This window comes from Poromitra crassiceps (genome assembly GCF_964638095.1).
Source record: "Poromitra crassiceps genome assembly, contig: HAP1_SCAFFOLD_2093, whole genome shotgun sequence".
Taxonomy (NCBI): Eukaryota; Metazoa; Chordata; class Actinopteri; order Beryciformes; family Melamphaidae; genus Poromitra; species Poromitra crassiceps.
The window spans coordinates 4,702-16,741 of record NW_028150332.1 but is presented as its reverse complement, the minus strand read 5'-3'; the positions used below and the strand labels follow the sequence as shown (position 1 = coordinate 16,741).

The following is a 12,040-nucleotide window of genomic DNA, read 5'->3' as shown; positions in this document are numbered from 1 at the left end:
ATCTGCAGAGAGTTTTCCAGATCCAGGATCAGACCTGAAGTTCCTCCTGCGTCAAGTCAGATAAAGTGAGACCGAACAAGACAGGAAGTAAGCATATTCTGCCTTCAAAATAGAAGCAGAGATTTAAAAAAATATGTATATGAGATTAAACTCACCTGAACTCATTTTCAGTAGCAAGAGCTACTCGTGTTGCCGCAAAAAAAAAAGTTGTACATATGATTCAACACAAGGGGTCAAAAACTGCAGGTCCTACTTTATCATCCTTTGGACACACTCAACAAAAATGATCTGGTGAGTTTAGCAGTTGAGTTGTCTCTTTGTGAATTGAATTGTATTTTGTTCTCTATAAAGAGAGAGAGAGAAAGAGAGAGAGAGAGAGAGAGAGAGAGAGAGAGAGAGAGAGAGAGAGAGAGAGAGAGAGAGAGAGAGAGAGAGAGAGAGAGAGAGAGAGAGAGAGAGAGAGAGAGAGAGAATTGGCACAAGTTTCTCAAATATGACTTATTTTTAAAGTAAGTACCGGAAGTAGTGTGTCTGTTATTTCCGCGGGGCTTGACAGCGGCTCTGGCATATAGCGGGATCAGCTGATGGGATCTGACTCACACTTCCCGGACAGACACAGCGACATGGAGCCAGTGAAGCAGAGAAAACAGAGATCATTTATATAAAATATAGGCTAGCCTGTCTATGGTCTCACCTCCTATTCTCTCTCAGGTTTCTACTGAAGCAGTCCGGTAAGACAGAGCATTTATTACCGAGCTGCTGAAGAAAAACACGTTTGAAGAAGTTTGATCAAAGTTTCCTCGGTTATAAAAGTAAATTTTATAGAAGTTATCTCCTTTGGTTTGAGCTCTCTGAGTGATAGTCCTACTACTACTCCATTTATTTGTATGTGTGTATTTGTATATATGTTTAGATCAGTGATGATCCTCAGCCTGTGAAACATAACAGCTTCTGCTTTATTCAGCCAGAAACTAAACATAAAGCAGAAACCTTCATCTGCTTCATAAACAGACATGAGTCACTCTAATGTAATCAAATAATAATCTATGGACAAAATCAAATATCACAATAATATCTCAATATTGATATTGCCGCAATGTATGTCAGCTAGGGATGGATGACTATTTTGCTTTCACAAAATATTTACAATGAGCTTTTTGATAAATAATCATCAGTAATGTGGATATAATGACTAAGTGGGTAAAGTGAAATAATAGAAGAATCTAAGTTCATAAAATTACTTCACTTTACACTACAGTCTTTAAAACCAGGAAAAGACAACACTCGTGCCATATCACCATATCCAAAATCTAAGATATCTACTCTCGTATCACAATATGGATGTTAAGTTAAGTTAAGTTAAGTTATCCTTTATTTATCCCCTTGGGGAAATTCATCCTCTGCATTTGACCCATCCTCTACTAGGAACCTTCCTAGAACTAGGAGCAGTGGGCAGCCACTGTGCAGCGCCCGGGGACCAACTCCAGTTCTTTTGCCAATACCTTGGTCAGGAGCACTGACAGGAGTATTAACCCTAACATACATGTCTTTCTTGATGGTGGGAGGAAACCGGAGCACCCGGAGAAAACCCACACGGTTTATATTGTTATATTGCCCAGCCCTATAACAGCATCAAATACCTTCACGTTGGCATGCTTCATGCAATACATGTTGTTTCTTGCTCATCTGTTTTCTTGCTAACATGTTATTTGAAGGGCTGTGCAGACAGACTGTCTGACATGACACCTGTCATGAACATGTAGAAGGCTTTATGAATGTGTATAACTATAATTGTCATTAAGTGTCATTCAGTAAATGATCCCATTGTTAATGCCAATTTGACATTGAGATGTCTTCGTTATGACAACTTGACATTAACCAAGACAGTGTAATGCAGTGTTTCCCAAAGGGGGTCGGGACCCCAAATACATGTAATGACATCTTAATGAAAAGTTACAATTGTACCACTGTAGTTGAGGCCAAGGAAAATATTAATGACACCTTCATAAACTCATTTAACTTCTTAATGCCTGCTATGTCATGTTTATGACAAAGCAGCTTATGTTGTTTAGGTGAATGTCAAGTTGTCATAACGAAGACATTGACAGGTTATGTTGTCTTGGTTAATGTCAAGTTGTCATAATGAAGACATCTCAAACAATGCCAACATTGCATTAACAATGACATCATTTACCGAATGACACTTCATAACAGTCAAACATTCATAAAGCCTCCTTCATGTTCATAACAGGTCATGTCATGGTTATGACAGGTGTCATGTCAGTCTTATGCACACCGCTTCAAATAAAATGTTACTGTTTTCTCTTATTTGTTTTACATGTCCATGTTCTTCATCTCACTAAGTTCTACTGCTGCTGATTTCCGCTGCATAACAATAATGGCAGCCTTTCTTCATATCTGTCATTCATGCGTTTTCACGTCATGTTTGCGTGTTAACAGAACCCTCTGTCACTCTATTCTTATTTATCATATAGTTTTCTTTCTTCTGTTTTTCTGTTGCTGCAGCGACCCAGTTTCTCCACTGTTTGTCTTGTATCTGTAATCACAGGAGAATCAGACACATGAATGTCACATGAATGTGTTACTGTAGCTTTAGGAAGGCTGTGGATGGTGAACTGAATAGAAGCAGGCCCAGTGGATATAGAATAACTACCCTGTAATAAGTTAAGGTTTAAGGTCACAGGTTCGAGTCCAGCAGCAGCCAGCGTGTCCTTCAGTGAGACACTGGACCTCCCAGCTGGTTGTCAGAGTTCAAAGGGACATTTAATTGTTTAAAGAGACAGTTCACCCCAAAATCTTTTGGGGTGAACTTTACTTTACTTTAAACTTGTGGGTCCTCTTACCTGTAGTGCTATTTATGCATCTAAATCATTTTGATGTGAGTTGCCGAGTTTTGGACACATCGGCTGTAGAGATGTCTGCCTTCTCTCCAATACAAATTATGGAACTGGATGGCACTCGGCTTGTGGTGCTCAAAGTGCCACAAAAAATAGGAGGGGAGAAAAAAACCCCTCAAAAGCAATGTCTCTTTCCAGAAATCATGACCCGATTACTCAAGATAATGAAACCACAGACCTTGTTGTGAGCAGTTCCATGTAGCAACTATTTTCTTTTGCCGAAACTACTCCCGCTATCTACTAGCTAGCCCCTGCTAGCTTTTCAACCTACACCCGCTAGCTGCTAGCTAACTAACTGTCCCTTCAAAGTAACTTCTCCTCCTCTCTCTGACAGACTCCCTTGTGTGAATCCATGGAGGGCGTGTGAGAGCCGAGCCTGACTCACAGAAACCCAAAGCAACATGTCTGTGGGGGGTGGAGGCTCCCTGTCCCCGGGCGGGGGCGCGGGGGTGCGTCTCGCCCCGGCAGACGTCCCGGCGCTGGAGATCAAGCTGGGGGCGCTGGCTGTGCTGCTGTTCACCACACTGCTGTTCGGCCTGGCCCCGCTCTGCCTGGTGCACGGGGCGGGCAGGTACAGCGTCCACTCAGGTCCGTTCAGCTCCACAGTCACAGCTGTTGTTGTTGTTGTTGCTATGGAGTTACTTTTGTGTATTTTTAATGCAATCAAACAGGTTTGAGAGCAAAACTTTCTACACTGCAAACTTTATTTTTTATTTTTTAAGTCAAATAAATTTGTGTTCGCAAATCTAAACGTTTTGTTTGGGAATCCAATTGTTTTGTTTGGGAATGCAAATGTTTTTTTTGGGGAATCCAAACATTTTGTTTGTGTGTGCGTGTTTGTCTGCAGAGCTGCGGCGCAGGCTGCTAGGTCTGATCAGCTGTTTTGCTGGAGGAGTGTTCCTGGCCACCTGCCTGCTGGACCTGCTGCCAGACTACCTGGAGGGCATCAGCCAGGCCTTCAGTGCCGTGGGCATCACAGTAAGAGCCAGCACGCTCAGGCAGGGGCGGTTTAAGCCCCTTCAATATTCCAGTACTCTCCTTCTGTTAACCCGGGGGGGAATATAAAAAGGGGGGTGGGGGGGTGGGGTCCATGAAGAAAAACACAAGCGGAACCAAAGTTTGGCTCTGTTAAGCAGTTAATTTCGTAGGCCAGGGGTTTTCAAAGTGGGAGGCAGGCCTCCAAACAGTTTCAGGGGAGGCTCAGTGAATGGAAGTGAAAAGATATTACGGTAGTTATCAAAAGGAGATCACAGAGAATAGCCTAAATGTGTGTGATTTGGTTAAAGAGATACTTCTGAGATACAGTAGTTTTGGGGAATTTGTTTGTAGAAACTAATGAATGCCTTCAAACAGACACTTTGTCAATGTATTTGGTGAAGCATGAACTATGTCAAACAGCAATTTCAGCTATCTCAATTGTTGAGTGTCTATGGGAACAAACGTAATTATGAACCGGGGGGGAAGGGGATGGGGGGGGTGCTTTTTCCAAGCTTTGTCTGTGGGGAGGCCCATAGCCTCAGACCCCTGTCGTGGCTATAAGCCTGTAAAAAGTATGATTACTATTACTATGGTAATGACAGAACAGGGGTAATCTGTGTAGGGGCTGTTCACACGTTAGTGTTTTTGTATGGAGAAAGGTTAGGTTAGGTTAGGTTAGGTTAGGGTAAGTTTATTTCATATGGACATCACAGAGCATTAGAGATGTAGTATACATGTATGCACAACAACCAGATACACAGTGTTAAGTGTTTATAGCGGAACGCTAATTTTCAACACCTGTCCAAGGCGGCTTTTACATTAAAATACACCCTAAAATACATACCCAAGAAGAAACCTCATCAAATATAAAAACACATAAGTAAAGCCATACATACAAATGTATTGACAAGGATGTAGACACAATACAGACATAATACACAGAGTACCGCCAGAGGTCTACAAGGGTATTACGTTTGAGAACACAGTTGTTTCTCTTTTAACCATGACTTAAAAACATTTAAATCGTGTTGCGTTTTCAGCTGCCTGGAGCACTTTTTTTTAACAGACCGTGATAAGGTGATCATGTTAGCTTAGCAGCTGTTAGCCTACCTCAGTCACTCTGTTAATCAGCTGTTTAGGACTTTGTTCGAGCAGACAATAGTGTTGTGGAACTAGAAGGCTTACCAGATATTCCCAATACATGTCCGGTATAATCCATACTGTTTATGATCACTGGTATAGTAAACCTAACATAAATCCACTGATTACAACATCCGGTGTTCTGCCAAAAAGTGATTAACTGCAAACAAGTTATTAAAGTCGAACTGAACCTGTTCGTCACGTGCATATGAGTCAGTTTCAGACTGAAAACATAGTTTGTCTAAGATGACAGGTTGAGAGGCGGGTCATAGTATCATGTCGATGGTTTTATTTGACAATTCTGGGGACTGGATTGGGCTTTGGCCAATCCTGGCATGTTCCGCCTCCAAATCGAGTGGGATTCAGTGTGTTGCGGCGCTCCCCTCGGGAAGAGCCTTTTGACGAGAGGAGCGGAGCTCAGCGACCCGCAGGCAGCCAGCTGCCTTCGTGTTGCCGAGCGGAGAGTGCAGCACGTCGGCCTGGAATCTCCGAAGTGCGACCCCTGACAACCAAGCTCTCAGATGCGCGCGCCATTATCGCTGCTGTAACGATACGATATCCCTGGAATGCGCGTTTTAACGAGCCAGTTACATTTCTTTGCATTCTTAGAGATTATACTTTTTGTTTTTTGTTCATGTTTCTAACAATTGGCCAAGTTAGTAGTTAGTTTATGGGATAGGAATTCTGGCAGATGACAGGCACTATAGGCGCCATTTTCGACTTCATTTGGAAGAGAAAATTATCCAGAAATGAAGATTTGATTGACAGCTGCATTTTGTGATATGATTGGTTGAAATGGGGTAGAAATATGGTGACGTCAGCAAACTGTAAATTACTGTTATCAATGAAATCTTGAAAAATGAACTTTTGATGTGAAAAAGTGTGAAAAACTAAAGAAATTAGATTGTTGTGATTTGTTTTGCATACATTATTAAATAGGTCCACTGCATACCCAGGTATTTGAACCAAAAGAAAAGAAAAGTCATGCTTGGGTTCAGCTCGACTTTAACGTGAGCTGCTAAATACTAATGATCACCAAAAAGTAATTGTCTGCCAAAAAGTGATTCTTTCTCCATATTTGTTGTGCTTAACGTTATCGGAAACGACAGTGGAGTCTGTAAACTAGTGCAAAGTCTCTTTTTTTCTTTTACCGCTTTTACTGATCTAATGTTGAAGAGATGTCTGCCTTCTCTCCAATACAATGGAATTGGATGGCACTCTGGCTTGTGGTGCACAAAGCGCTGAAAAAAGAAAGAAAAACTCAATAGCAATGTCTCTTTCTAGAAATCATGACCCAGACCTTGTTGTGAGCGGTTTCATGTAGGAACTTTGTTCTTTTAGTTAGCTGCTGCTAGCTACAGTAGCAGCAGGTTTAGTTTGGTCAAAAGAAAATAGTTCCTACATGAAACTGCTCGCTGCTGCTGCTGCTAGCTGCAGGCGTAGTTTGGTCAAAATAAATTAGTTCCTAAAGCGGTACACACGTTTCATATTACAGTATTCCATCATTAATAAGCAATCAAGACAGTAACCTCAGTAGAAATTGTCATAGCAAACGTTTTTATAACACCACAATTATTTATATTCTACTTTATTGCTTTCATTGTTTTATTATGTCTACCGTTTTAACACCTGTCCATTTTCTTGGTTCTGTTCTGTTTCCTTTTTCTCTGCTAAATCCTGTCACTCATTTTACCGCACCATGAGTGAAAGGACTGTAAAGTGATTTATTCTTGTCTCAGTACCGGAATTTAATCTTAGTCTAAATCAGTGATTCTCAACGTGTAGTGTCAAATTCACTGTCATTTCATTTAGAAGACGTGAACACAATGAGACTGTAAAAGAATGATTATTTGGATCACAGTTTCACTGTTAAAGCCATGTCATTCTGGACAAAATCGTAGAATGATTTGAGTTTGACAGACAAAATCTCATCAAATGGGGGGTTTGTGGCCCTAATGTGGGCTAAATTAGGGGTCCTTGATATGTAAAAGTGAGAGAATCAGAGGTCTAAATGTGAAGGAGTGTGACTGTGTGGATGTGAAGCCTTCAGGCTGTCAGACTGTCACAGGAAGGTGGCTCAAGGTCGATGCTAAAAACACAAAAAACAGCAGCGTCTGTGACTGGAAGGACTCTGCTGGGAAAAGCTGGTGAGGGAGGGGAGGTGGACGTGTGCGTGTGTGTGAGTGTGTGTGTGTGCACACACGCGTGTGTGTGTGTGTGTGTGTGTGTGTGTTTTGGGAGGGAGGGAGGGAGGGTGCTTTAACGGGAAAGGCTGTCCTTCCTCATAACCACTATTGAATTAACCCCCAACTGCTTCATAGCAGCCAAAAGTAAAAGACTGTGGTAAGAGAGGGCAGCTGCTACTGTAGGTGTGTATGTAGTGTGTGTGTGTGTGTGTGTGTGTGTGTGTGTGTGTGTGTGTGTGTGTGTAGTGTGTGTGTGTGTGTGTGTGTGTGTGTGTGTGTGTGTGTAGTGTGTGTGTGTGTGTGTGTGTGTGTGTGTGTGTGTGTGTGTGTGTGTGTGTGTGTGTGTGTGTGTGTGTGTGTGTGTGTAGTGTGTGTGTGTGTGTGTGTGTGTGTGTGTGTAGTGTGTGTGTGTGTGTGTGTGTGTGTGTGTGTGTGTGTGTGTGTGTGTGAGCAGTATTTCCTCAACCTTTTTTTTTTTTTTACTGGGGACCAACTTTAAAAAAATGTCAAAACCATCGCGACCCAATTCATAATAGGCCTTATATATCAATTGTGAGAAGAGCTGATTTGTGATCATTTTACTGCCATTTCCACATCTATGATCTTCAATAGGTAAACCAACCGTGATGGAAGATTGTCTAATAAAACAGACTTGAGTCTTTCTTGTTGTATAGACCCTTTTACTGTTTTTAAACAGCCATGACGTCTTTTGTGGGCGGAGCCGAACTCGCTGCAAAAAGTGACAACTAGCGGTTCAGCTGTCATAGAAATATGGAAGATCCAGACGCCTCCTCCATGTATTTTAAAGCTTTGCCATCTGCGGCCCGCTGCCCGTTTTTAAGTGGCCCGCCATGAATTTATAAAAAAAAAAAATTTTTTTTGCTAAAAACGTTTTTCCGTTTTCCGTTTCTGTTTTAAAGTTTAAAACGGAAAACGAAAACGAAAAAACGGATTCCCCCATTTTGTTTTTTCAATTTAAAACCATTGAAAATGGGTTATACTTGAGTACCCTGACCTGGTCTATTTATTTTTAAACATTTTTAATACTGAATGAATGTTTAATACTAATGTTATGTTAAATTATCTGTCTTAAATGTCAGAAATACCCATTGTAATAGGTGAGCACATCAATAAACTATGTGTCATATATTTATTTAGGTAGAAATTAAATTTTTGATGACACAAGGGTTTTCTGGTCCAATTATTTTCCCCGCGAAAACTGCCGCGCTTAATATTGTTTGGCCCAGGACAAACAATAGTCCTGGGCCAGGACTATTGGCCCAGGACTATTGGGCTGGTAGTGCCAAGCTGTAGTATTTGAATGTGAATTATGTTTGTTTTTTTTCTTTCTGTGTCTGAGCCTTTCGCTTTTCACATTTTGAAAATTGCAAAATATATTTAAAAAAAAGTCACAGTTTGTGGTAAAACTGTGGCACTATAAGTTATAAATCAGAAAGACTATGCACAACCAGTCTCATAAGTGACGTCTCTCCTGCCAGGCCATGTTGTTGATGGTGTGACGTATAATGTGCGACACGACAGATGTAGTCGATTGAGCGGTTTCATACAAAACTAAACGTTACGTTTCAGTTTCACTACTACTCTACATTTATCCCATCCAGGCTTGTCCTTCCTCCGGGGGGCAGCCAGGAGCAGTGGGCAGCTTTCTTGTGTACAGCTACTACAACTTCAGTTGTAGTGGACACTGGTCAGATGACAATCTTCTGTTTTTATAGAAGATTGGTTCTGCACCCCCGTGCAGGTTCGCACGGGGGTGCGAACCTGCAAGCGCCGTGTTGGTAGGCAGGGAATCTACCACTTGTCATGTCTCGCCCAGTGGCCTAAGTTATGTTTTCCTTGTTTCACAAATTTATGGTCTTGTTTTATTTTGTGATTCACCTATCCCCCAGGCTTAAAACTCTTTAGATAAGGTTTTTTTAGAAAACGGATGGAGAAAAATGAATGGCGAGATTCTCTTCTGGAACGAAAAGGGATCTCACAATGTCACGTGACTGTTGAGCTCTATTGCCCACCTAGCCCATTAGTAGGGTCTCTGCTCCTCTCGCTTCTGCTCGCTACACAATTACACTTGATTCACACTCCATGTCTTCATTCATACACAAGCATTATCTATCTTATCGCTCTGAGTGATTCATCCTTCTTCTGCTGCTTTTATCACCCAGCTTAGCTTCCTACGTGGCGTCTGACTCACCTCGGCCTGCAGGAGCTCGGTGTGTTTAGAAGAATATTTCATTGAAACCTTTTGCAACAAGTAGTGAGAAAAGTCCTGCTCTATGAGTGACTCAGTGAGAAAACACTTCAACTGACCTTCAGCTGTCAGGTGCTCTCTGTGCCGTGAGAGAGGCAAGACGTCCAGTGAACAATGAACAGCAGTCAAAAGAGGGGGTTGTCGTGAACGATGTAGTGTCTATGCAGTGCCACTAGAGGGCAGCCTATTAGTTTTATTTCTTTTTTCAAACTCTGCACGTTTAAGTTATTTAGTAGGAATATAAAATAACATAAACAACAACAATAAGGCAAGACAGGGTAATCACAAAAAGGGGGTCAGAATTAAGACAGAAATAAATATATAATATTTTAATAATATAATATCAATAAATATAATAACAACAATAACAAATAACATAATAGTGGAACACACAGGTTGTCTAGTAACATTATTACATTGTGGTATTTCATCTTGGTATTTAAGTAGCCTAACGTTAGTGGCAATAGGTGTTTTAACCGGTAACTGTGTAGCAAGTACAGGATGTCTGCTTGTCAAATCCTCCTCTTTCTTAGCCTGGGTAAACCCAGCCCCCACGTGACCTCTATGTACTATCAGTCATGAGAAAGAAGAAGAAACGTACGTTAGAGGCATAGCTTGTGATGTCAGGTTGAGGCTGGGTTTACCCAGGCTACCTCTTTCTTGTTGGTGACTATTCTCCCGGATTTCTCACATTACCTTTACTGACGACTTTACTGGCTTTACTAACCTCTGACCGGTAGGGATGATCATGAAATAATTACCAGTCTAATGATAAACCGTGATAAAATTCCTGCCGGTTAGTATTACCGTTACCATGATTACCATGTTACCATGATTACCATGTTACCATGATTACCATGTTACCATGATTACAGTGCTTTGAAAAGGACGGTAAATACTGTCCATCCTCAACCAAAGTTTGCAACAGCCTCCCAGTGTATCAGTACTTTTCGAACATTTTCAGCACATTTTAACAATATCGCGATAATGCTGATAAACGTGATCATTTTGCTCACTATAATGGTGATATGAAATTTTCATATGGTTTCATCTCGACTGACCCGTCTAACTCTGCTCCACTTCTCTCTCTGCAGCTCCACTTCCCTCTCCCAGAGTTCATCGTGGCCATGGGTTTCTTCCTGGTTCTGGTGCTGGAGCAGATCGTCTTGGCCGTGAAGGAACAGTCGTCTTCCCTCTCAGAGGAGCGGCGCTCCCTGCTGGTGGACTCCTCTGTGCAGTCCAGTGACATGGGCCACTCGCAGCAGCACCGCCACGGGCCGGAGGAGGTGGATGGACATGTCCACCTGGACCTCACCTCCCAGTCGTCCCTGAGGGCCTTCATCCTGGTCTTCTCCCTGTCCCTGCACTCCGTGTTCGAGGGCCTAGCAGTCGGCCTGCAAGAGGACAGCCAGCAGGTACTGGAGATCTTCTTTTACACATGAGTGTGTACATATACCAGGGTAGGAAATTAGCGGGGGCTCGGGGGAAAATGCCCCTAAAAAATCTAGAATTGCCCTTTGAACTTGGGTAACGGGGGGCTTTTAAATGCCCCCATAAAATAAAGAGTTTAATACTTTCTGTATTTTAACATTATTCTGCATTTGCCAAGTGTGACTCGATAATAGCCGCCAACTAGGCACCCGTACAAACCCCGCCCCTCCTCCTACTAGCGTTATTTACCTCAGTGACAGGCAGCGCAAGCTAGCTGGCCAGCTAGTTCACTCATGTTTTTGCCAAGTACATTAATAACATGCCAGACAATCAACAGTGTTGTTGAGATAGGAAATGGGCATCTTTAACTGTGATTGTTAATAAACTTTTAGGAATAAAATATGCTTGGATAAGAGTCATTGATTGGTCTGTCATGCTACATAGGCGCGACTAAAGTATTTCCAAACATTTGATCAATTTGCCCTGGAAATGATCCAAAATGCCCCCGAAATATATTTCACAGGGGCGAAAATAGCCCTGGTTGAAGTTGTTTTGGCTCAACTTGCCCGCTGTATCCTCAGCTAAAAAAGTTAACTCAGATGTGTGGAAATATTATGGGCTCAAAAATGAGGAACGACAGAAAGACGAGGTTCCCACCTGCAAAACCTAATTGCGAAGGTGTAAAAAAAAACAAGGGCAAATTCGCCCCAGGACCACGTGCAGCGTGTGGCAACCGCGGGGGCAGGCATCCCTGGTGAAGTTGTGGCTAGATGGGGTACAGCCACAGATGGAGTGACGCAAAATCGTGGCAATTGTTATTCAATGTAATTTGTGTGACTTCTTGTATAGTGTCATGAGAAAAGCAAAGATAGCCTACAACAGGGTGAAATAAAGTAAGTTATAAAATATAACTTAAAAAAAATACTTTTTTTTCAACCAACTCAATGATCATGTTGTTTAACACCTTACTCACTATAGAAAAGAGACTAAGGCCCAATCCCAATTCTTATTGTTACCCCTATGCCTTGTTTTTGAGTGTCCCTCACTTTGGCCCTTGGCCTTCAAAACGGAGCCACAGGGGGTAGGGATTGCAAACAATCACCTGGGAAATGGGACAC

At 42.0% G+C, this 12,040-nt stretch overlaps 1 pseudogene across 1 annotated transcript; it reads left to right on the top strand.

Moving 5' to 3' along the window:
• The first annotated feature begins 622 nt into the window (after nt 1-622).
• LOC310772145 (zinc transporter ZIP1 pseudogene) lies at nt 623-10,933 on the top strand (annotated as a pseudogene). Its single transcript, XR_014553998.1, has 4 exons — nt 623-812; nt 3,253-3,506; nt 3,766-3,896; nt 10,586-10,933. The product of XR_014553998.1 is annotated as a zinc transporter ZIP1 pseudogene (transcript).
• The last annotated feature ends 1,107 nt before the right edge of the window (nt 10,934-12,040 follow it).